This window comes from Arvicanthis niloticus, chromosome 2 (genome assembly GCF_011762505.2).
Source record: "Arvicanthis niloticus isolate mArvNil1 chromosome 2, mArvNil1.pat.X, whole genome shotgun sequence".
NCBI classification, from domain to species: domain Eukaryota; kingdom Metazoa; phylum Chordata; class Mammalia; order Rodentia; family Muridae; genus Arvicanthis; species Arvicanthis niloticus.
The window spans coordinates 108,912,847-108,935,743 of NC_047659.1; the positions used below are offsets into that span (position 1 = coordinate 108,912,847).

The following is a 22,897-nucleotide window of genomic DNA, read 5'->3' on the forward strand; positions in this document are numbered from 1 at the left end:
GTGTGTCCTTGGGGCGTGCAGGTCCGGACTTGGGTGAGGGTCCCCTTGCGGGGGTGGGTCTTACAGAGGGTCCCCTTGTGGGGGGGGGGTCTTACATCATCTCTAATTCAGTGCTGTGTGGACCACAAAAGTCATGAAAGCAAGAAAGGGAAGGGAATAAGAGAAGATGCCTGAGATGACGGGATGGAGGATCGAAGTAATATATAATATATGAATAAAATTAGGAACTAATAAATGAAAAAGAGCCATTTTGGCATAAGTATTTGGTGATAGAACAGTGGAAAACAGTAGTCCACGAAGAGTCATGATTTGTGACAGATGTCATGTTGTAAGCCAGAGAGAGAGAGAGAGAGAGAGAGAGAAGAAACTTTTCCTTGACTGAATAATACTGGATACACTATTTATCAAAATGGAAAATATTATTAATATTGATCTCTACCTCACCTCATACAAAAAAGTCAATTTCATGTGTTATAGATAAAAAATGTGAATGGTGACACAACGAACTCCTAGAAAATAAAAAAGGAGGATATTTACGATATAAGTATAGACAATGTCTTATTAAAGAGAACCCTGAAAGCAGTAATTATGAAAGGAAGGACTGGTGACATTAACTCTTTCTATTCACTAAGCATATATTCAAAAGACTAGAAAGACAAGAAGGATAAAACAATTGTCATGTATATAATCTTTTGAAGTCCCTTACCAAAACATATAAAGAATATATATAATCGACATTTAAAACACAAGCAAATAAACAGAAACATTGGCAAAAACAGGACTTAACTAAATATAGCAGATGCTTACATAAAATTTGCAAATCCAGAATGCAACCATATACCAAATATAACAACCCAAGATAAACATGCTGCCAATGCCTAAAGGTTGGTGACACTTCAGTGCAATCAGACACTACTCAAAAGAGTGAAATTAATAGGCCTATTCTGTAAAATAATTAGGTAATATTCTGAAAATTAATATAACAATATTTTATGCCTTTACAAGAAGTAAAATAAAATACATAAGAAATGTGATATAGGTACAGTAAATAAAACTGCTAACAATAGTTTTACAATACACAAACCTGGAAATAAAAGTGTATCAATATTAGTAAGACTACATTGTTGTCTTAATTACTTTTCAGTTGCTATGATAAAATGTCCAAATATAAGCAATTTAAAGGAAAGGGGGATTTTAGTTGGCTAATACTCCAAGAGATGTTATGGTAGGGAAGGTGTGCCAGAAAAGGAACAGTGCCAAGATGAGGAAGCTTCTTGGTCATGTTACATTCACATCTGGGAATCAGAGAGTGAGCAGGAAGTGGAGCGTAGCCGTGAAACCTTAATTCCCCACCTCATCCCTGAGTGACTCACTTCCTCCAGAAAGTCTTCAATTCCTAGAAGTTTCACAGGCTTCCCAAACGATGACAAAGTGTTCAAACATGTAGGTCTATGGAGAACATTTCACATTCAACTCACAAGAGTGTCTCATACCATGGCATAGTCCTGAGCAATTACATAGGTCATCCCTTAATCAGCATGAGATGTGAATCTCTTGAGCATCTTGTATGGCAGTAGCAAGTCAGAATATATTTTGCTCTTGTTTTGTCCACATTTCAAAAACAGCAAGCCCTGAATGGCTTTAGAAGTCAACTGTGAGGCTAAATAGGGAACAGGTGCTAATAATTAAGACTGAGGCACACGAGGAGCAAAGAGGTGCTTTCCTGAGGCACTGTGTACAATCACATTGTGATAATGTAGAATTTGTCAACTTTTGTGCTCTTGGAACACTTACTTCAAGTTTAAAAAACTACATTGTATATTTTGAGGGTTTGATAAAAATTGGATTGCTGTTACAATCTCCTCTCAGAGATGTTTTATCTTTAAAGGTGTCTTCAAAATTTTAAGGGAAAAAAATCCAGGACTTAAAAGTTACATTAGTCTAAGAGTACTTATTAGGTTAATGTTTTATAATCTAGAAAATATCTCAAATAATCAAAAGGAAATCAAAACCTTTAGGAAGCAGCTGAACTGACCCAGGAGAACTGTAGACGATCTAGTAGTCAGTGTCTGTGCTTCCAGCCTAGCAACACTTTACGTCACCAAGGAGTAATGTGGCAAGGAAAAAACCAGAAGCTTTTAGGAAAGTGCTGAAGTACAAACACCCTCTCTCTGATAGAAATGTAAAATAAATGCAATAAAGTTCTTTAAGAGACTTAGAAGGCAGTATGAGAAAATCATGTTACATATCTGAACCAAGATGAAATGTGTTATTATCTTGAGCGGGTGACAATTTACCTGAATACATTTGACACTGATATTGAAATGCTCTCTCAGGGACTCAGGGAAGGGACAGAGAGAGGCTCAAGCACTTTACTCATTTCTGTACGATCAGAATTTTAATGTAGTTTATGAGCCCAGTAAGCAGTAGCACTGAACTATGGTCACATAACTATTTTACACAGAGATTACATTGCAGATGCTACACCACTGAGCACCACCAGAGTAATTCAAGGACTGCTGATTCTGGTGAGTGGTACAGGTAGAAATCTGAAGGCCACCGGGGTCGGAACACTAAATATCTCACTGTACAAAGATGAAAAGAGAACTGCAGCCAATTACTGGTAGCTTTAAGATAGTTCTCTCTCTCTCTCTCTCTCTCTCTCTCTCTCTCTCTCTCTCTCTCTCTCTGTCTCCCTCTCACACACACACATATTTACAACATTTTTCTTTTCTTTTTAAAAATTTATTAATCATTTTATTTGTTTACATTTCAAATGTGTCCCTCTTCTCCGTCTCCCCTCCATGAATCCCCCACCCCATCCTCCTCTCCTTTGCCTCTAAGAGGGTGCTCAGCCACCCACCCACCCACCCACTTATGCCTCATCCCTCTACCATCCCCCTTCGCTGGGGCATCAAGTCTCCACAGGACAAGAGCCTTCCTTTCCACTGATGCCAGATGAGGCAGTCCTCTGTTACATATATAGCTGGAGCCATGGACTGGCCCAGGTATACTCTTTGGTTGGTGGTTTAGTCTCTGGGAGCTCTGAGGGGTCCAGTTAATTGGTACTGTTCTTCCTGTGGGGTTGCAATCCCTTTCAGCTCCTTCAGCCCATCCCCTAACTCTTTCATTGGGGTCTCCTTGCTCAGTCCAATGGCTGGCTGTGAGTGTCTGCATCTGACTTAGGTGCTAGCAGAGCCTCTCAGGTTAGCCATACCAGGCTCCTGTCTGCAAGCACATGTTGACATCAGCAATAATGTTGGGGTTTGGTATCTGCAGATGGAATGGATCACATGGTGGGGTGGTCTCTGGATGGCCATTTCTTTAGCCTTTGCTCCATTTTTGTTCCCGCATTTTCTTTAGACAGGGACAATTCTGGGTTAAAAAATTTAAGTGTGTGGGTGGCCCCATCCCTCAACTGGGGGCCCTGTTTATCTACTGGAGGTGGCCTCTTCAGGTTCTATCTCCCTGCTCTTGGGTATTCGGCTAATGTCAGCCCCACTGGGTCCTGGGACCCTCTTGTATCTCTGGTGTCTGGGACTCTCTAGTGTTTCCCCAAGTTCCCCGCCCACTACTGCTACTTATTTCTATTCATTCTCCTAGCCCTCTGGACTTCTCTCCTGTCTCTTTCCATATCTGGTCCTGCCTCCACATTCTCCCCCCCCCCACACACACACCCCTTCTCTCCAGCCGAGGAAGAGAGTAAGAGATTTCAGAGTGCTAAGTTTAAATGGTATGTCACTATTATAATCTTGGAGGCTTGCAGGGGGATAAAAAGAAAGAAGGATCATAAAAGTCGTAGATGACTTTAAAGAATCTGTTTTTTTGGATACAACAGAAAAGTTGCATATACAATTTCATACCCACAGTGGCACCTTTGTAAGCTCAAGCCAGACAGAAATCTGAACATGAATGGGAGAGGTGGGCACAAAGTTCAGCACTAGCAGAGGAACTATTAGCAATTGTAATCTTCCAGGAGAGAGGGAAAATCAGTTTTCTTTAATGGTGGACAATGTGACATATTGCATATTTGGAGGAAAGCCTTCCACCAGAGTCCTTGGACAATACAAACTGCTCTTGATAAGGCTGAGGGCAGAACACAAAGCTGGACAGTCCAGAAGGTGGAGTGGATCTGGGAGGAGGTGGGGAAGGAGGTGGATACACTCAAAACATTGTACAGAACTTTCAAAAAATTAGTAAAAAATGCTATTTAAAAAGAAAAACCTTAATGCTGAAGGAATAATCTAAAAAGATAAGAAAAAGCTGACTAGGTTTGCATATGTAGGACTCATTTTAAAATGTCTCCTGTTGGGGCTAGAGTGACAACTTAGCTGTCAAGAGCATATACTTCAGTTCTGTGCCCAGCACCCATACTGAGCAGCTTACAATTACTTGTAACTGTAACACCAGGGACATCTGATATTCTAGCCTTCACTGGCACCAGCACTCACATATATGCACACAAATATACAAACACAATTTAAAATAAGCACAATTCTTAAAACAAAATGTCCCAAAGATTCGACTTTGGCATCACTACAAAATGCTTCTAGTTTTGCCTGGTGATGTGGGTTGCAAAATTAATGATACTCTGTCTGTTTTTCTGTGAGGAGGTGGGGGACAAGATCACTGTTATGGCTTGCTTTGGGGGAATTGAACAGTGGCAAGTTTGATGTAAGAGGCTTGGGAATGGTTTACAAATTAGGCATTATCCCCTTGCTGTTCTCAGAGCATAAAGCTTTGTGTGAAGAATTCTGGACAGACAAGCAGAATAAGAAGACAGTGACCTTTAAAGGCCTGAAAAATATGAGACAAGCTACATTATCAGCCTTAAATATCAGCCTATTTGCTAACTGGCCAAAGTGATCCTGGGCAAGACAAGTTAAAGAATCAAATGAAGGGATGAGCTGTTTTACACAATCATTGTCACACTTAGTAGTCAGAGTTTCATATTCTAAAATATTTGTTTTATAGTAAAAATAACATTTCTCTAAGAAAGCAATATTTTCACTATTTCTATATCCCACAAGGTATGTTCTTTATGACAAGATTAGATTCCTGAAAATACTAATCAAAAGTGTATCCTTTGTAAATGTATCTTTAAATAGGTGGTGAAATTTGCAGGACATATTCATTGGACTTTTTTTATTGTTCCATATTTAGTGACAAAAAAAACTTCTCATGAAAAAAAAAAACTTGTAACCATTTAAATGTTATAAATCTACACAGAAATTTATGCTTTTCCATCAAACCTGCCTTGAAAGCCAGCAAAGCTTACAAAGTGCTCTCAGGTAATTGACCTAGGATTCAACATTACCCATCATAAACTATGAGTTTCATAATTAGCTACAACATTCAGGTTTCTAACAGAGAAAGACCTGCAGAGCAATTTTCAAGCCAGTCCATGGGTATTTCCCAAAGTTTTCCTATATGTCCATTGCTTTAGGAACTGATGAAAAGCCTCTGAAAAGGTTTGTATGAGACGTTATCTACATGTTTTAAGTGATTATCAAACTATAGACCCCTCTACAGAAAAAAATTAACAATCTAGATTAAATAATGTTCGTTTTAAGTCTAAATATGTGTTAGAGATATAGATTCTATGCCAGAGCACCCATGGCTCTGGATTACATCTCCAGGACTACAAATATATATATTAGATTGATTAGATATGTAATAATCAATTTAAGGATAAAATTTTATATCAGTTTGAGGCTGGAAAGATGGTTCAGCAGTTTAGAGCACTAGCTGCTCTTCCAGTGGCTCTGAGTTCAAGTCCTAGCAACCAAATGGTGTCTCACAACCATCTGTAACTCTAGTTCCTGCACACCCATCACTCTTTCCTGACATCTGGGGCCACCAGCCATGCAGGTGCTACATAGATATACACGCAGGCAAAATGCTCAAAATATATAAAATAAAATATGCCAACTTATCAAAAGAATTCACTGGGCAGTGGTGGCACACGCCTTTAATCCCAGCACTTGGGAGGCAGAGCCAGGAGGATTTCTGAGTTGGAGGCCAGCCTGGTCTACAGAGTGAGTTCCAGGACAGCCAGGATTACTCAGAGAAACCCTGTCTTGAAAAACCAAAAAAAAAAAAAAAAAAAAAAAAGTTTTACTGAAAGTTATTTGAACAATTGTTTGTTCATAATATATTTAATTGTTCCATATCCTCATATATTAAAATTCAATTCAAAATAGATGATAGAACTAAATAAAAGAGATAAACTCTCATTTTTTGACCAACAAAGGAGGAGAATAATCTAGAAAGTCTTCATGACTATGGATTAAGCAAAGGAGTCTTAGGTATAACACCTAAAAGAGTCATTCTAAACTCTAACAAACTTAAATACATGGTGATTTAACCACAAAGGAATCCATCAAGAAATCAAGAAGACAACCTCAGAATTGAGAAAGTATTTCAAATCAGCTATCTAAGGCTATGTTATCCAGCAGATATGAAAAAAAAAAATTCTTACTTTACAAAAATAAAAAAACAAACTAGTTAAAACAGGTAAATCACCTAAATAGGTAGTTCTCCAATTAAAAGGCAACTGGTCAGTACACTCATGAGAAGAAGTTCAGCATCATTAGCCATCTAAGAAATGTAAATCTAAATTCAAAATGAGATAATTCATGCTCCTTAGGGTGGTTGTAATAAAACAAGCAGACAAGGGACGGCACAGGGTGTGACAGTGCTTGTAGGGTGTTGAGCGATTTGAATTTTCATGGTAAGTGTTTTGCTATGAGGAGGGCAAGATGACATCCCAGCTTTGAAAACAATGCAGCAGTTCCTGAAGTGGTTAAGCAAAGAATTAGCTTATGACCCAGCAACCTTCCTAGCAGGAACAAACCCAGAAGAAATCAAAGCATGACCACACAGAGCTGTGTATATCCTGTTCACAGCAGCCTCATTTGCAGTAGAAGATAAACACAAGCAACCAAGATGTCCATGTTAATGAATAGAGAAATCAAATACCCAAACAATATCGTATTATTTCACCATGAGAAATAAAGTCCTGATACAAAATGCCAATGGGAGAACTTTAAAAATGATCACTAAATGAAGAATCCAACAGTAATGGCCACATATTATATGATGTTTATTTACATGAAATGTCCAGAGTAGGTAAATCCATGTGGCTAGAAAACAGGTAGTAGTTTCTAAGCTACTGGAAGAAGGAATGAGGAAGGAGAGCTAATGGGTTTTTTGGATGATGCAACTACTCTAAAATAAAATGTGGTCAAGGTTGGAGTTGTGGACTTTAAATAAGTGAATGCTATAGCATATGAAGTCTGATAAAACCATTGTTTTAAAATACATAGGAGATGATTTACTTGATCTTGCTACAGAAGAGTAGATTTATATATTTAGAGATGGTAAGAGAGTCATTAATTTTTTGAATTATCTTATTTCATAAGCCAGACATATTAATTTCAAATGTGCTAACTCAGGCTGCATGGCATAAATACTAAGAGAAAAAGAATATTTGATATTCATGACTTCGTTAAAAAAATATCTTAGCATCCTGAGGAAAGCCTAACTTGATATGTATTCCATATCTGGGTAGTGCAAACTATTATTTTGGAGAAGGACCAAAATAAGTTTTATGGATTTTTTCAAATATCAAATAGAAGTAAAACTCAAATAAAAAATGTTTTTCAAAGTCCTCCTCCCCCACCCACATATTCATATGAAAAATGCATGCTAATATTTCATCTTTGTTTTTTTCTTACTCTGCTTGCCAAAGAAGCAGGCAAGGTGTGATATTTTAATCATCTGTGCTGCCTTAATATTCTAGTAACATATTTTTCCCTGTAAGTTCTAAACAGTCATTTTTCAAACAGACGCTATGAGAAGGAGTAAGAGAAAGTTTTCTCTTGTTTTGCATAGGAAAGTCATCAGATGAATTGATAAGTACTTAAAATAGTTTGCAGGAAGGAAGTACAAAATGAGTTGTAAGGAGAGAGATAATTGAAATATTGTGACACATTCTTTGTAAAGTAAAATAAAAAAAGATTGATTTAAAAAATATAACCAGTGACCGGACTGGGCTTCAATTATTCTTTGTAGTTAACTTCTAATTTATGTTTGTTAACTCCACACCCTGCCCCATCTCTTTGCATTGCAAACTTCTCAAAGGCAAATAAGAAATAATAGGTACCCACACAAAATTTAATAATCATATTCCAGTGTCCTATAACACAGGGAATGCCTAAAGTTTAAAACAACCTATTACATATTTCATAAAGACCTTTTGAGAGGATTCCAAGGTTTCATCCATAATGACGAGGGGAAGGTAGTTTTGTTATTTTGATTTGAATTGTGAATGAGCTGGGCATAGGTTGAAATTACGGTCTAACCAGTTAATACGAACAATTGTTATGTGCCAACGAAAGGTAAAATGTATTAAAACTTAAGAAAGAAAACCCACATTTTGAATAAAAAAATGTAATGTAAAAAAAGACAAGCTTCCCACTGGAAGGATGGAGGAACAGAGTGCTCAATGCCAGGAAATCAACCATTTGAATCCTGTAGTAGAGGAAGCCTCCTGATATGATTTTCATAGCATCATTCAAGACAGGACTGTATTATTATGTGATGTCACAGATGAAGAAATGGAGCCTTGTGGAGATTAAATAGACTATTTCTATAAAATTGAATATATAAAACCTGAATCCAAGTCATCCTTTGAATCTTTCCTGAATAATTTCATTCTAGGCCTGTGCCTAGTATGATTAACTGTGCTAGAACTCTGCCTATATGCAGTAGTTGATAGGGACGGCTATGAACATGCAAGAAATTCATGCAGTAACAAGAAAATGTAAGTTTCCCAGGGGTCACATAGGGCTTTAGGTATACCCTGAACATATCTGGTAATTTGAGAATGTCACTCACTACCATCTCCGTGTTTGCAGTGTCCTCCTCTCATTATTGACAGAACTCAGTATAACCTTCTAACGTTTGTTTTCTGCATTCTCTTCCATCCATGCTTTGTAGACATAGTTAGCCTGTACCACATTTTCTTTCTTTCTTTTTGTTTTCTGTTGATGCTATTAAGGACAATACCTTTCTTATGAATAGATTACAATTGTTCAAGATAGCTTTAACCCATCACAGTGTTTCTAACCAGTTTTGATAAACCATGTAATATGCTAGTGTTATCAGTGTGTGTTTGCACTCGTATATCTCCACATTGTGAAAGCATGTTCAGGTAAGTCCCCTTGTACTATATAACTCTGGCTGTATGACCTTTTCAGTGGATCTATTTCCTCAGCCTGGTCTCAGTACTGAAGTTCTTCTTCTTACATTACAGATGGGCACCAAATTTTGGACTTCTGTTGCAACCAAGTTTTTAAAAGAGGAGATTACTTACCAATAGCATATTTCAAGAAAAATTGTGATGTCTAACCTCAGAGCTCCTGGAAACCAACACCAAGAGAGACACTGTCCAACTGCCCAAGAGTTGAGGTGCCTACCCAAAGGATGCAGTGTGAGGGACAGAAGCAACCAGAATGAGACACTGAGAGAATCACTTTTTTCCCTATGTACCTGACCGAACAAGGTCTTTGCTTTTGATGTTAGAGACCCTTTGCTTTGAATTTTGTGTATTGCATCCAAAATAAATTCTAAAATCTTAGATTTTTAGATCCTCATGATTATGATTACTAAGACGACTTTCTTGTCTACAAATACAATACAAATGTAATACAAATGCAAAATACAAATGAAGCACACATCCTACTGAGGCCTATATAGTGAATAAAATGTGAACAGGAGGACATTTTAATGGGACAGGGGATTAGTGATGTGTTCTGAGAATAGTTCTTGAAGTTCTTGATGGCTATATGAAAGATTTTAGAATTTACAAAAGAACACACACACACAGAGGACAGATACATGGTGCAACTTCTGTCTTGTTCTCAAAATAAAAGTCTCTAGTTGCCAAGGGAGAGCTGTGGTGAAGGGAAAGATGCTTGAAGTAGTGAGAGGAATCACTGCATGATGAAGCATGGCGATTCAAAAACAGGAAACTGGTTGGCTACAGTTCAAAGGGAGAAATAATAGAAATGCTGGTAAACATTGCAGAATTTCACAACTGATTGGTCAAGGGAATAATCACAATGTGTGGCTCTGAGTCAGAATGGTTTTCAAATTTTCCTTTTCTTCTTTGTGATACATCAGAGTACACACTCCTGCTTTACAAGATTTCAACTCATTTGTATTTAAGGAAACTGTTGAGCATATTCTGGTGGTCTCTGTGGTCTCTGTGGAATTACTTTGCAGGACACTGATAAGTTCTCTCCGTCCGTGCAATGAGACAATTCAAGCCAGATTAAAGTATGTATAGGCAGGTTCGTTGTCATGAGGAGAGAGAAAGAGGGGAGTGAGCAAGGGAAAGAGAGAAAGAGGCAGTGAGAGAGAAAGAGGCAGTGAGAGGGAACCAGAGAGAGAGAGACAGAGACAGAGACAGAGACAGAGAGAGATAGAGAGACAGAGAGACAGAGAGAATTTCTATCTTCTCTTCCCAGTCATTGGCTGTTCAGCCCTTTATTAACTAATCAGAGATAATTGGGGAACATTCTTTACACCACATTGATACAGGAGATTCTTCAATATTCATGACAATGCCCTCTTCCCTAAAGCTCAATTTAGTTTCTTATCACTACAAATGTCTATTAGCCTATGTGTGCAACCTTTTGAACTTTCCTGGGGCCTCTTTAACCTTTTAAATCATTCTTTAACTGTCCCCCTGCCCCCCCCCCCCCACACACACAAACACCACTGTGTCATAGGCGATTAAGAGTTAAGATTGGAGCAAAAGAAGTTGTGTTTAATTCTGAATAGTAGTTACCATGGAAAATAGCTGCCATTGAAACATCAGTATCTTGTATATTTCTTTATTGGATAATACATTCTAATATATTAGAAAGATATAAACACGTTTGTCTATGTTTCTGACCTAGTAAATACATTTATGGCGCATTATAGACATACTTTAACTTGAATTATTTTGTAGACAAAATGAAAAACGATCCTTTATTTTTTGTGACTATATTGCAACTTTGTTATTTGTCTGATATTATGATTCCTGCCCATTTGGGAAATATTGGTAAAACCACAGAAAAAGAAGAGCCACTCAACACTACTCTTTATTATGAACTTGGATTCCCTTGGGCAGGAATTGTCATAGAACATAATAAGAATGAATTGAGTATATTTTTAATACCTGGGCCCTTAGGTAGAAAACTCCAATTTGGATGCTTTGAATACTTACTATCATTTGACATTCCAGCAGTATAGCCAGAGATGATTTCAAGTTTATGCTGTTATAACTTGGACGATGGCCTCAAGTGAGCGTGCAGTGATTCGGCTATTTTGTCTGGACTTGGCATAGCCATCAACTCCATGGAAGGGAGCTCTCTGTGGTGTCCTACATAATACTTCAGCTCAGCAGTCATAGCAATGGGTTAAGCAAAGCAGTAATAGGATAGATAGCTAAATCAATGGTAAAGGTAATGGGTTGTTAAGGAGGCAGAATTAAGAGATTATTACACTATATGGGTGGTAGAAAGTTGACTGAATGGGATTATTGTGATATAGCTTTTGGGTGTCATAATACTGACAGTTATTGGAGATCCAGATGACTTTGAGTTATCCATGTTTCTGTAAATAGTCTCATGGAATTCATTGGTTCTCTACATGGACTAAGGTAGAATCATTCATTTGGTCAGAATCATTTATTTGGCTCTATGTGAGGTTAATAGACATGAATATAGCTCCCCAGGAAATGTCACACAACTGTCAATTCCAGTGTTTGCATATAATCTGCCCAAATGATCTTGTATATTGTAACTCTTATTAGGAGACTGGAACAAGTTTATTTATCACAGATAAAAAATGAAAAACAGATAAAATAAATGATTCCACCCTAGTTTATTTTAGTGAACTGATGGGTTTATTGGAGTTGTTTACGGAAGTATGGGTAAAGTTTACTTAGGAAAAAGATGACTCAAAGGCAGTTGTATCATCTAAAAATCTCACCCAGCATATATGATGATTCATAAAACCTACAACCCTGGAGCTTTGTGCATGACTTACAGGTATTTCCCAATAATCATTTCTGTTTATATTACCTTAGGGTGGGACCTTACAAATCTTTTAATTTCAGAGATTTTCTGAGTCTTGGGAGTTGTTTGCTTTCAGAGCCTTGTAAATTTTCTTTATTTCTTATATATTAAGGAATTTTCCCTGATGATAGAATGTTCAAATTTGGAGATATTGCTATATATAACATCTGTGTTTTTTCTCAACATGACACTTGGATTCTGAGATGTAGGAACTTAACAGGATACATCTAATGAACATCCTAGGAGAGCCGCAAACAGAGTTGTGTAGCTTTTGATGTCATGGCCTCAGAAGTCACCAAACAATACTTCTGATTATTCTATTAAAGAAATCACCTCTACTCAGATTCATGGTGAATAGAGACAGGCCTTCAAAGTGAGCAGTGCCAAGAAATACACATTCATTTCTAAAGTTGGACGCACATCATTTGCAGACACTGTATGATTACCTACAAATATATTGTGCTTTTAGTGTATGCTATGCACAAAATTCAGCATGTCTTTGCAATAGAATTCTTACATTGGCACGCTTTATATTCTTACCTGTCAAAGTGGTAATGTCAGAATAAGAATCTATTATTACGGTTGTGATGTTAAAATATTTTATTTCAAGCAATTTTTAGTATAATTTGTTGCTCACATCATTTTTAGTACTCACAAATATTAACTCTACCATTCACTTGTGCAATGAATGCACATTGTGTTTATATGTACTTCATCTTAACACTAAGGCTGTGCCACAGCCTATGGGAGGAAAAATTGTGTTCTTTGTGAGGTTCTGTATGTTAGGTAAGGATGGTTTCCTAGTTTAAAAAATACTAATTATCAACAACATCTAAAAATTATTTAAAATTTGACTTTTAATTCTCACGGTTATTTTTTTTTCGGTTGTATGACTTTTTTTTTTTATTAGATATTTTATTTACACTTCAGATGGCATCCCCTATCCCCATTCTTCCCCACCCCCCTTAGGAAACCCCTATCCCATGCCCCCTTTACGGATATTTTTTGAAATATGGTCACAATGATGAATTTCATATGAATGACCCATAACTGATGGCACAGTTTGGCATGTAAACTAGAAACCATAGGGCTGGTCTAAAACATTTGCTACTTGAGCCATTACAGAAAACAGGTTGGAACCCTTGGCATAAGGTACACAATATTTATCAATCCTCACTTTTAGAGCTCTTATTTGGGTGATAAAATTGACTAATGTACATTGTATCACAATGCAGAATGTAAATTATTGCTGAGAAGGAGAGCAAGTCAGAGAATCGGGATGTTTATATCCAATGCAATCTAGGGTGACCCCATCACTTGATTACACTTTTAAAGACTGCAATTCAAACCAAGGCCATATGCATTCATGCTGACAAGTTTGAGTCCCAGTCCTCCTCCCCTTTCTCTTTCCCTTTCCACCTTGCTATAGAGTGCAGGCTGGCCTCAAACTCTACTTCATCCTCACCTCTCTGCCTCTGAGAGCTGGGATTACACATATGTGTTTGTACCATACTATTGAGACATAGACCTTCTATCTTACACTCTGCTATCTGTCTCCATCTTTGTCTGTCTCTCTGTCTCTGTCTTTCATTCTCGTTATTTCGTGTTTGTGTGTGTATGTGTGTGTGTGTATGTGTGTGTGTGTGTATATCCTTATTTTTTGTCTCAAAAATCAAACTATTAACTCCAGCAATTCTTTTGTTATTCAGAATTGTTTCAGCTAATCTGAATTTATTGTGTTTCTATATGAAGTTTTTGAGACTTGATTGTTTGTTTCAGTTTTGTAAAGAATTATGTTAACATTTTTACAGGAATTTCATTGACTCTATAAATTGGTTTTGTCAGAATGGGCCTATCTTGGCCTTAATAGAGACAGTATACAGAGCTCTATTCATTACACAAATAAAAGGCAAAAGAAGGCCTTGAGAATGTTTTAAAGAGAGATGTTAAAATGTCTTACTATATTACATAAGTCATGAATCTTTTGTAGCCTTCTATAAGACAGAAGGTTGATAAAAAACTATTGCGGTGCCCTTCTCTTCACAACTACCCCACCACTGACCAGATCTAAAATAACTTTGAACTATGCTATAGATAGACTTTCTCAGTGTCTTATTAACTTCTCATACTTTGGGCAGGCCAGGCTAGCTTGCTCTCTTTTCCTCTTAAAGTGATAAGAATTAAAAATTCTTTGTCCTATGGAACTGAAGGGCCCGTCTCTTCCTTCAGCAACCCATTGTGCTGGCTATGGTGCAATGCCCTAACTCTCCTAATATTCTGGGAACAGAAGTACCTGCCTTTCTCTTTAAGATCCCATCATGCTGTTGTAATGCTGTGGTAACTCTCCTTATATTCTGAGATCTGAAAGAAACTGATGATATAGTAGTAGTAGTAGTTTCTCTTCAAGGAGCTGGGCTTTTACAGACACTCCCTTCATCATCTTAATAAATACCTAATGTTCAAAAGCCTCACCCATATCTAGAGTCGCTCCCACAAGGAAGATGTCCTGTGTCCCTGTGTCTCATTTCTTTCTATCTAGCCAGCTGCTTTTCAGCCGGGCTCTGACCACAAAAGACGTTATGTTTTCCTATGTCAGGAAGATAATGGGAGACACGGGGAAGGCATCAGAACAAAACCCAAAATATCAGAAACAACTTGCTGCTTAGAGACCCTCTAGGGAGGAAGAGAACTGACAGGGGCTAATAGATGGACAAAACACTGTTCTAATAAGCATGTGGGGACAAAAGAGAGGGGACTGGTGGGCCAGGGACACTACTGACAAGGTATGACAACAGAAGCTTCTATCAGGGAGCTGTAATGAGTATACTGAGAGAAGAGAGACAAGAGTTGTAAAACAGCCACACTGTGGCTTAAGGATTATTACCACAGACTGGGGATACAGGTTAGTGATAAAGTTATTTTCAGCTTGTGTAAGACCTTGGGTTCTGGCAGCACATGGGGTAGAGAGGTCACCATAACATAGGTCCATAGTTTTTGCACCATGTTAAGAGTCAGTGGGATCTGTCTATACAGAGTTTCTCAACCTGTCATCAAATGACCTTTTCACAGGGTCACCTAAGACTTTTAGAAAACAGAGATATTTATATTTCATAATGGTAGTGAAATTATAGTTGGATATTTCTACAAAAAAATAATTTTATGGTTGGGAATGACCACAATATGAAAAACTGTATTAAAGAGTCACAGCATTAGGAAGGTTGAGAACCACTGGTCCTAACAGAATGTACCTAATTCTCTTCAGGGAGGTAGTTACAGGTAGATTCTTCTATCTAGACTGACCACAGATAGAAAGAACAGAGAATGGAACACTCTGGGCAAATGTGGCTAAACTCCACTTTTGTGGTTGTAGTTGTTTGTTTGTTTTGTATACAATAATAACCCTATACCATTGCATGCAGCATTTTCAATAATTCTGTGATGCAATATAGAACTACAAATGCTGTGTATAATATGCATGTGTATAAATATATAGTCAAAAGGGAAAATTCCTTAATCCAATTACATCAAGTTGAATTTGTTTGAACCATGAAAAACAAAGCAATTCCAAGATCAAGCAACTTCCAGAGCCAAAGCAAGTTCTGAGAAATCCGACCAAAGACAATCAAGACCATTCAGAGGAAAACAGAAATGAGGCATGCAAAGCCTCTTAATTGGCCACAGTTTAGTCAATCAACTAGGCAATTGGTTGCAGCTTAAGTAGTTAATTGATTACAGTGTCCAGCAGCCAACCAAATTCAGTAACTGTGACTAAACCACATATTGGTTTGTTGGACCCCACACAGGACCCAGGCCATCCACAGCCTCTTAATGTATTTAGTTGTGTGCTGGCAGCACATGGGGCACAATGGTCACCGTAATGTAAGTACGTAGTTTTTGCACTGTGTTAACAGTCAGTGGGATCTCTCTCTCCCTCTCTCTCTCCCTCCATCCCTCCTTTCTTCTCTTTCCCTCTCCCTCCCCGTCTCCTCACCTCTGTGCTCAACAGCAAACAGCACACACTGTAACTAATAAAGGAATCCCATCTGCTGTGCTGGTGTACTGTAGGGCCAAAGTTTCTGGGGTTTTCTCAGAAAAGCTAATTTCACCAACAAGCTTCCCAGTGCATATAGACAGAAGATAGATGAGAACCTTGCCAGAAATCAACAGGGGCTGAATGGACCTCCTCCATCCAGGACTCAGGTCTTTGCCTCTGGGAATCACCTCTCCTCCCATGTCACACAATGCTTTTTTTTCCCCCTCCCCTCCCCTCCCCTCCCCATCCCCTCCCCTCCCCTCCCCTCCCCTCCCCTCCCCTCCCCTCCCCTCCCCTCCCCTCTCCTCTCCTCTCCTCTCCTCTCCTCTCCTCTCATCCACTTCTTTCCTTTCCTTTCCTTCCCCCCACCCATAATATCCTTTTCTGTATAAATCCTTCCAGGCACTGAACTCTTTGGGATTGTGCATAAAGTTAATTGGTTGTGAATGATCATTATTAGAATTTACTTCCAATAGGACGTTGGATGGTCTTGAACCAATTTGATGGAGAAGTGCTGAAACAGGACAAGATGTAAACGTAATGAAGGCCATCTTAAGATTTACCAGAGGGACAAGGAACGTCTGGAGTTTCCCCCAGCTTTGAAGTTCTCTGACAAAGGGCCATTTTAAATGAATCAACTGAAACAAAGCAACATTGTGCAGCTGTGTTCATGCCTTCGGAGAAGGAACCCCACATGCTTCCTAATGAGGCACTTGTGTTACTCTCCTGTCCTGTGTCCCTAAGGACCTTTCTTCTGAACATCCTCATCTGCAGTGGTCTTGGTTTCATTTTTCATCATGAGGCTGTAGGAGAGAGAACACATGTGGTTGCCACGGTTTCTCACAAAACCATAAAGAATAATTACTGCAGCCCCAATGCCGGGACCTGCTTTCAACTTGCTGTTTGTGCTGGATACACAGCTGAAGAGCTCCAAATGACCAAAAAAATATAAAACTTCTGCTGGTTTTTCCTTTGCAGAACTGCTAGAAACATACAGGTAAGTTTTCCCTGCAAGGTTGTCAGGAGCAGTTTTCCAAATAAAAACAACCTTGTATGTTTTTAGTGAGTCCTTATATTCCAATTTGATTTTTCATCTCTTTAAAGGGCTATACTGTATTTTATTCATCATTCTGACCAGACACAAATTGAGAACATGCATATTTGTTTATATTAGGGACACACACACAAAAATTGATTGATGGAAATCCAAAGGATTCCATCAGGACTCCATATGTTTGTAGTAAGGGGAAGGAGTGTCTTTCTGGAAAGAATTGGAGAACATGGGGTATCAGTTGAAGGTCTGCAGAGGTAAATTACTGTGTAGATTTAGGTGTAGTTACCACAGAACCAAATCATTAAGTGCAGAGTGAAGATCAGAGTGTAAGGCTAGAAAGAAGGGTGAGAGGAAAAGGAGGAAGGAGAGATATCACACAGACACTGCCTTAGCTGTCGAGATATGAAGGATATTGAACCAGATAATCCATGCAGCTCATACAGTGCTTAATGCAAAAAATTCACTTGGGACCTGTTCATTAAACGCCACCTGTAGTCTTCTCTATCACTTTTGTTAAACTCACTTCATTTTCAGAACAAACCCACAAAAGAGATGCTGTTATTTTATGGTATTGCAGACAAGGCAACTAAGAATCTAGATGGTCAGTTGCTTGTCCAAGGTCACAAAATTCCTTGCTAGACACTCATCATTTAACTACTAGGTTCTTTACCTCCTCTTTCTTATAGTTAGTGATAATTAACTACTATTATTAGCTATCATTATTAATTATGTCCAACAATGTATTTTTGCCACTCCCAAACAGTAAGCACTAGTTATAAGAGTACAAACATACTTGCACAGAATTTAAGGGTTTCAGATTTAGAGTACCATCCTCAGCACTTATATTTGCTTCCTCCAAGATGGTTTGTGTGTGTGTGTGTGTGTGTGTGTGTATGGTTAAGCACCTCCATTAGTGGCCTTCATTAATGATCTTCACCCATGACTTTATCTGAAGGGCCCTTCATTTATATTCAAGGTTGTGGTCCTTGACACATTTCCTAGTTGTGTTTGCTATCCTTCAGGGCTTCCTTAGTTTCTGAAGAGCACTAGTGGTCATGTGACTTTCATTTGGCCAATAAAAGGTGAATGTGAGGAATCAGTGTAACTTCCAAACAGATGCTCTGAAGAGCTAGTGAAACCATGCCCTCTCTACATTGCCAAAGTGAGGTACCTGAGTGACCATACTTAGAAGAAGCTTCATGCAGTATGTAATGAGAAATATAGCATGAGTAACATAGTTTAGCTTATAAATTCAGGAATCCCACCCTAAATGAGCTGAGCTCTAGGGTAACTCAACCAGCCAGCCAGTCCTAGTCCAGTTATGTTTCAGGGTTGCTGGTGGTAAGAAATAGCTTCATAATGATACTGTGTAGATGACTTTGTATGTATCATGGAGGAACTGGGTGCTTTTCCCCATTTCATCCTCATGCAGGGACCTGATGTATTAAAATAGCAGGAAACTGCTATTTTAAAACCTTATTGCAGAGAGCACATCAAACCAAGAGTGACCTCATAAAGATCTCCCAAAGCTAATGCACACCAGCATTTAAGAACTCATCCAACTACAAGAGTGCGGAGAGCAGAAATTCTACCTTCATTTCAGGGAGCTAGGAGCACTCAGAGGGCAGTGTACATGTGCTGCTTACAAAGCGTCCATCTTTTCTTAGTTTCTCTATATCTACATCATCTAACAGGCAGAGCATCTGTACTGTCAACTTCAAATTTATGTTTGTATTGAAAATATCCTGAGTATGGAAGCAAGTAGTCAGCAATTGGTATTTTACTTACAATGTTTTATGTGTGTATATATATATGCACATACATGTTATCTCTATCTATCTATCTATCTATCTATCTATCTATCTATCTATCTATCTGAGTGTGTGTGTATGTGTGTGTTATATAAAAGTTAACCAGAAAAAAAAAAACATTCCTTTGTAACCTGAAAGACTTTGCTCAACTTTTATAGAAAATACTAAATAGGGTGAACCAGGAAATGGTAAATAAGAGGAGGTGGGTGTAAGGAGAGATAACTAATACTAATGATTTTCAAAAAAGACATGGAGTGACCTACAAGTTTATAAGCCTTCTAAAGAATATATATGCATATAAAATAGTTTAATGGAGTTACACTCATGGGGAATATTTTTTCCAGAACCTATAAGTAGTCAAATCTACAGTCCAGTGTAAGGTGTGGGATACATTTCCTCTTGTTATTTGTCAGAAGTGTACCAAACGCCCCCCCCCCCCCAAACAATACAGTTTATTGCCATTGATTTTGATGGCATATAAGAACTTGATAGTAAGGTCCTTTTGCTTAAGCAACCCACATATTATTTACAGGACCTGGAGAAATCAAACCGACACTGTCCTGGAAGCTTTCACAGTGCTAGATAGCTTTCAGAGGACCGGAAGGTACTATATAGCCTGCTGGGAGAGAAAAGACAGAAAGAGTCTTACCCAGATGTGAACTCTGTGAGATATCCTAATGATTGGTATGGTAAAATATGCTCATGTGTGCAATAGTAGCATGAAAGTTATATAGGTAACCAACCACTTTCCCATTGGATTTAAGACCTGCTCCATAAGTAGAAACTCATACTAGTTGTCTAAATCTGTCATGACCCATAACTGTTGAATTCAGAGGTCTTAGGGGTGAATTTATTACTATAATTTTACTAAACAGACATAGTATCAAAGTGCTGTCTACATATATTTCTATACTCATAGATTAGTACAGTACTAATCAGAAGAGTGTATTTTCACAATGGACAACAATCAATGAGGACACTCCAAGTGATCAAAGCAAAGAAAAGAAGTGCTTTTGGAGTACACAAACATGAATGGGACATCTGTACCACACTCTTTCATCGCAACACTTATAAAATGTCATGGGCAGAAAGATTATAAGAGCTAGAGGTTGGGGAGCACTGAGGTTAAACAAGGCCTTCTGGACATGTCAGGACAGTTGTGCTCATGAACTCACAGTGGCTATGGTTACTGGCCCAAGACCTTCACAAGAATACCACAGCATGGATAGGAGAAGGATACACCACCATTTGCTCCAAGATTAAAAAAAAAACTACTTACAGAAGATGGGAAGAGCACTTGGCTTTCTTATGGGTGTAAGCCCTGGTAGGTTGATCATACTCCAGTGGGTGGGTCTATGTCTATGTGTATATGTGTAGCACAAGTTGGCCTCAGTGGGTAATCGAAAAAAATAGGACAGGAATTTGGGAGGAAGATGTGTGAAGAGGTTAAGAAAGTTTGAAGGAAGGGCATGGCAGATGGATCAGATTGAATATATGCTTTGCACATATGAAAGTCTCAAAGAATAAGTAAAATATTTTTTTTAAAAAAAAAACTTACTTTGTAAATCAAAAGAGATTGTAGTTTCTGTTTTCTGGAATACTTTGTCACCAGAGTCCTTTTAAAAGTGTTAAATCTTGGATATATTTTGTTTGGATCCAAAGGCATCCAAAGGAATGCTAACACATGATATATTTTTTATGTTTTTACCTAGTTCTTCTTTTCCTCATCCTCAGTAATCCATGATGTGCTCACAAGATTGAGGCTACAATGCAAGCAATAATTAGCACTTTCACTGCCTGTTATGTGCACCTTACTACTGCTCTACAAAGAAATGACTGTATGTTTAGTTTGTTAAATTTACAAGATGTGATCGAGTGTTTTACTTTTACATATAACGATCTGTGCTCAAATTGTTTAGTTGTTTATACATGCCACATGGATCCCATACTTTTGACTAAAGAAATCAGACTTGGATAATTAGATGGAACACTGTAACTGGTACCATCTCCATGATCTTTCGTTTTTATAATGATTTTCTCTAGTGTCTGAATGAGTTCCCATATGCCATCATTCATCTGTAATTTTCAATAATGTTACCATGATGCTTGCACACAGAGCTCTAAGCCAGTTGAAGACCAACAGCTTGCCTTCATAGAAAATTGGATTCTGCTCTCCAGAAAACACGAGGGACATGCAGATTGTGAGAATCAATGTAAATCATTGGCATATTGCTTGAGACAAATTAAAACAGACAGAAAGACTGTAATCTCTCAGGGTTAATCAGGGCCTCAGCAGAACCAGACTTTAGTTCTTTGCTGGTTTGAGAGAAAATGATCTTTGTAGGCTCATAGGGAGAGCGGTACTTTTAGAGGCTTGTCATTATTGGAGTAGGTGGGGTCTTTCGGTGCTCAAGTCAGTCCCTGTGTGGCTCTCTCTTCCTGCTGCCCACAGATTCGAATGTACAGGAACCTTCCCTGCACTAAGTCTGCCTTTGTGACCCAATGCTTCCCTCAATAATGATAATGGACTAAACTTCTGAACTATAAGCCAGCCCCAATTAAGTGTATTCCTTTGTAAGAGTTGCTCTGGTCATGATATCTCTTCGCAGCAATAAAAACCCTAAATAAGACAATTCTCTTAAATTCACTCCCTGCTCTTCTTGTCTGCAATGCAGACTAGGCTTATGTAGTCCTGTAGTAGACACAGGTGTAGCATGCAGAGTACATGTGTGATGAAGTTCTGCTCAGCACTGGAATTATTAAAAGGGTATAGAATCTCTCAAACCAACAGTTTTTAAGGTCTCCTTGTGTTTCTTAGATTTTAGTGGGTCAAACGTTGCATCTAAAATGTATCTAAAATGAGAAGACTCATCTTGTTTAGTCACTGGATATTTCCCCTTAACCTTGGTGTTAGGAAGCTCAGAGTTGAACCTGTGAAACTGAATATTTCTGAAGACTTCACTGTTGGTCTTTGTGACTAATATTAAGGGCAATGCTTCTGCAGGACTTACAAGGTTTTCTGGTACTGCTCAGCTTTTGCTTGCCTCCTCCTTCCTCATGCAGGGTTCCTGTGAATGTGTGATTTATATAAACAGTCTGACTGAATGAAACTCTTATGGCTGAATCCAAAAATTTAGAATTATAGTGATGTGACAAAGACTTTGCAAGTACAATAGGATTTTAAGATGCACACTGTCTCATAAGCTGCAGATACATAACCTGCAGTCGTTGGTGAGGCTGCTGACATGGAATCTACTGGAATTGACTAACATTCAATCTTAGGACTATTTTGAACTGGAAATGCACTAATTTCTCAAGGAAATTCTAGGAAACATAACCAGTCCCTAGAGAACAAAGGAAAGGACAATTGCTTTTTAAGTAAATAAACAGAAATTTCAAACAGGTTGAAATATAAGTGAGTTTTGTTTTGTTTTTCTTTTTACTCTTGTAATCATCAACTTTGAAAGTGGAAACTATACGTTTACTGTGAGAAGAAATGGACACTTGTTTTTCAGGTCAGTAAACTCCTTGAATTTGTTCTGTACCCCACAACTTCTGAGATTCTGGGAAAGCCCACTTAACTACCCTCAGAGAATAGGCTTCATATGGGGCAAAGATGTGCTTGAGTTGTGGTATTGATGCTATCTCAAATAAATTGTACTATAGGACAATGGCAAATATGCATAGGTATTGTCTGCAGATCATAAAGCACACAAGAACTTGAATCCACCCATTCATCAGCTGCTCATGGGTCATGGAAACCATGGAGGAGCCTTAAGGCACTTTGGACAGTGATGCTTAGAAACAGAAGATAGACCCTGAAGTCTGGCTTAGAACCAATGGCTCAGAACTAGAGAGAAAAAGC

General features: G+C 38.2%; 1 long non-coding RNA gene across 1 annotated transcript in view; it reads left to right on the plus strand.

Moving 5' to 3' along the window:
* The window catches only part of LOC143441449 (uncharacterized), a 138,263-nt gene extending 128,620 nt beyond the window's left edge, over positions 1 to 9,643 (plus strand). Inside the window, exon 3 of the long non-coding RNA XR_013108844.1 lies at positions 9,320 to 9,643. This is a non-coding gene — a long non-coding RNA (uncharacterized LOC143441449). The remainder of the gene's footprint in view (positions 1 to 9,319) is intronic.
* Positions 9,644 to 22,897: the final 13,254 nt, after the last annotated feature.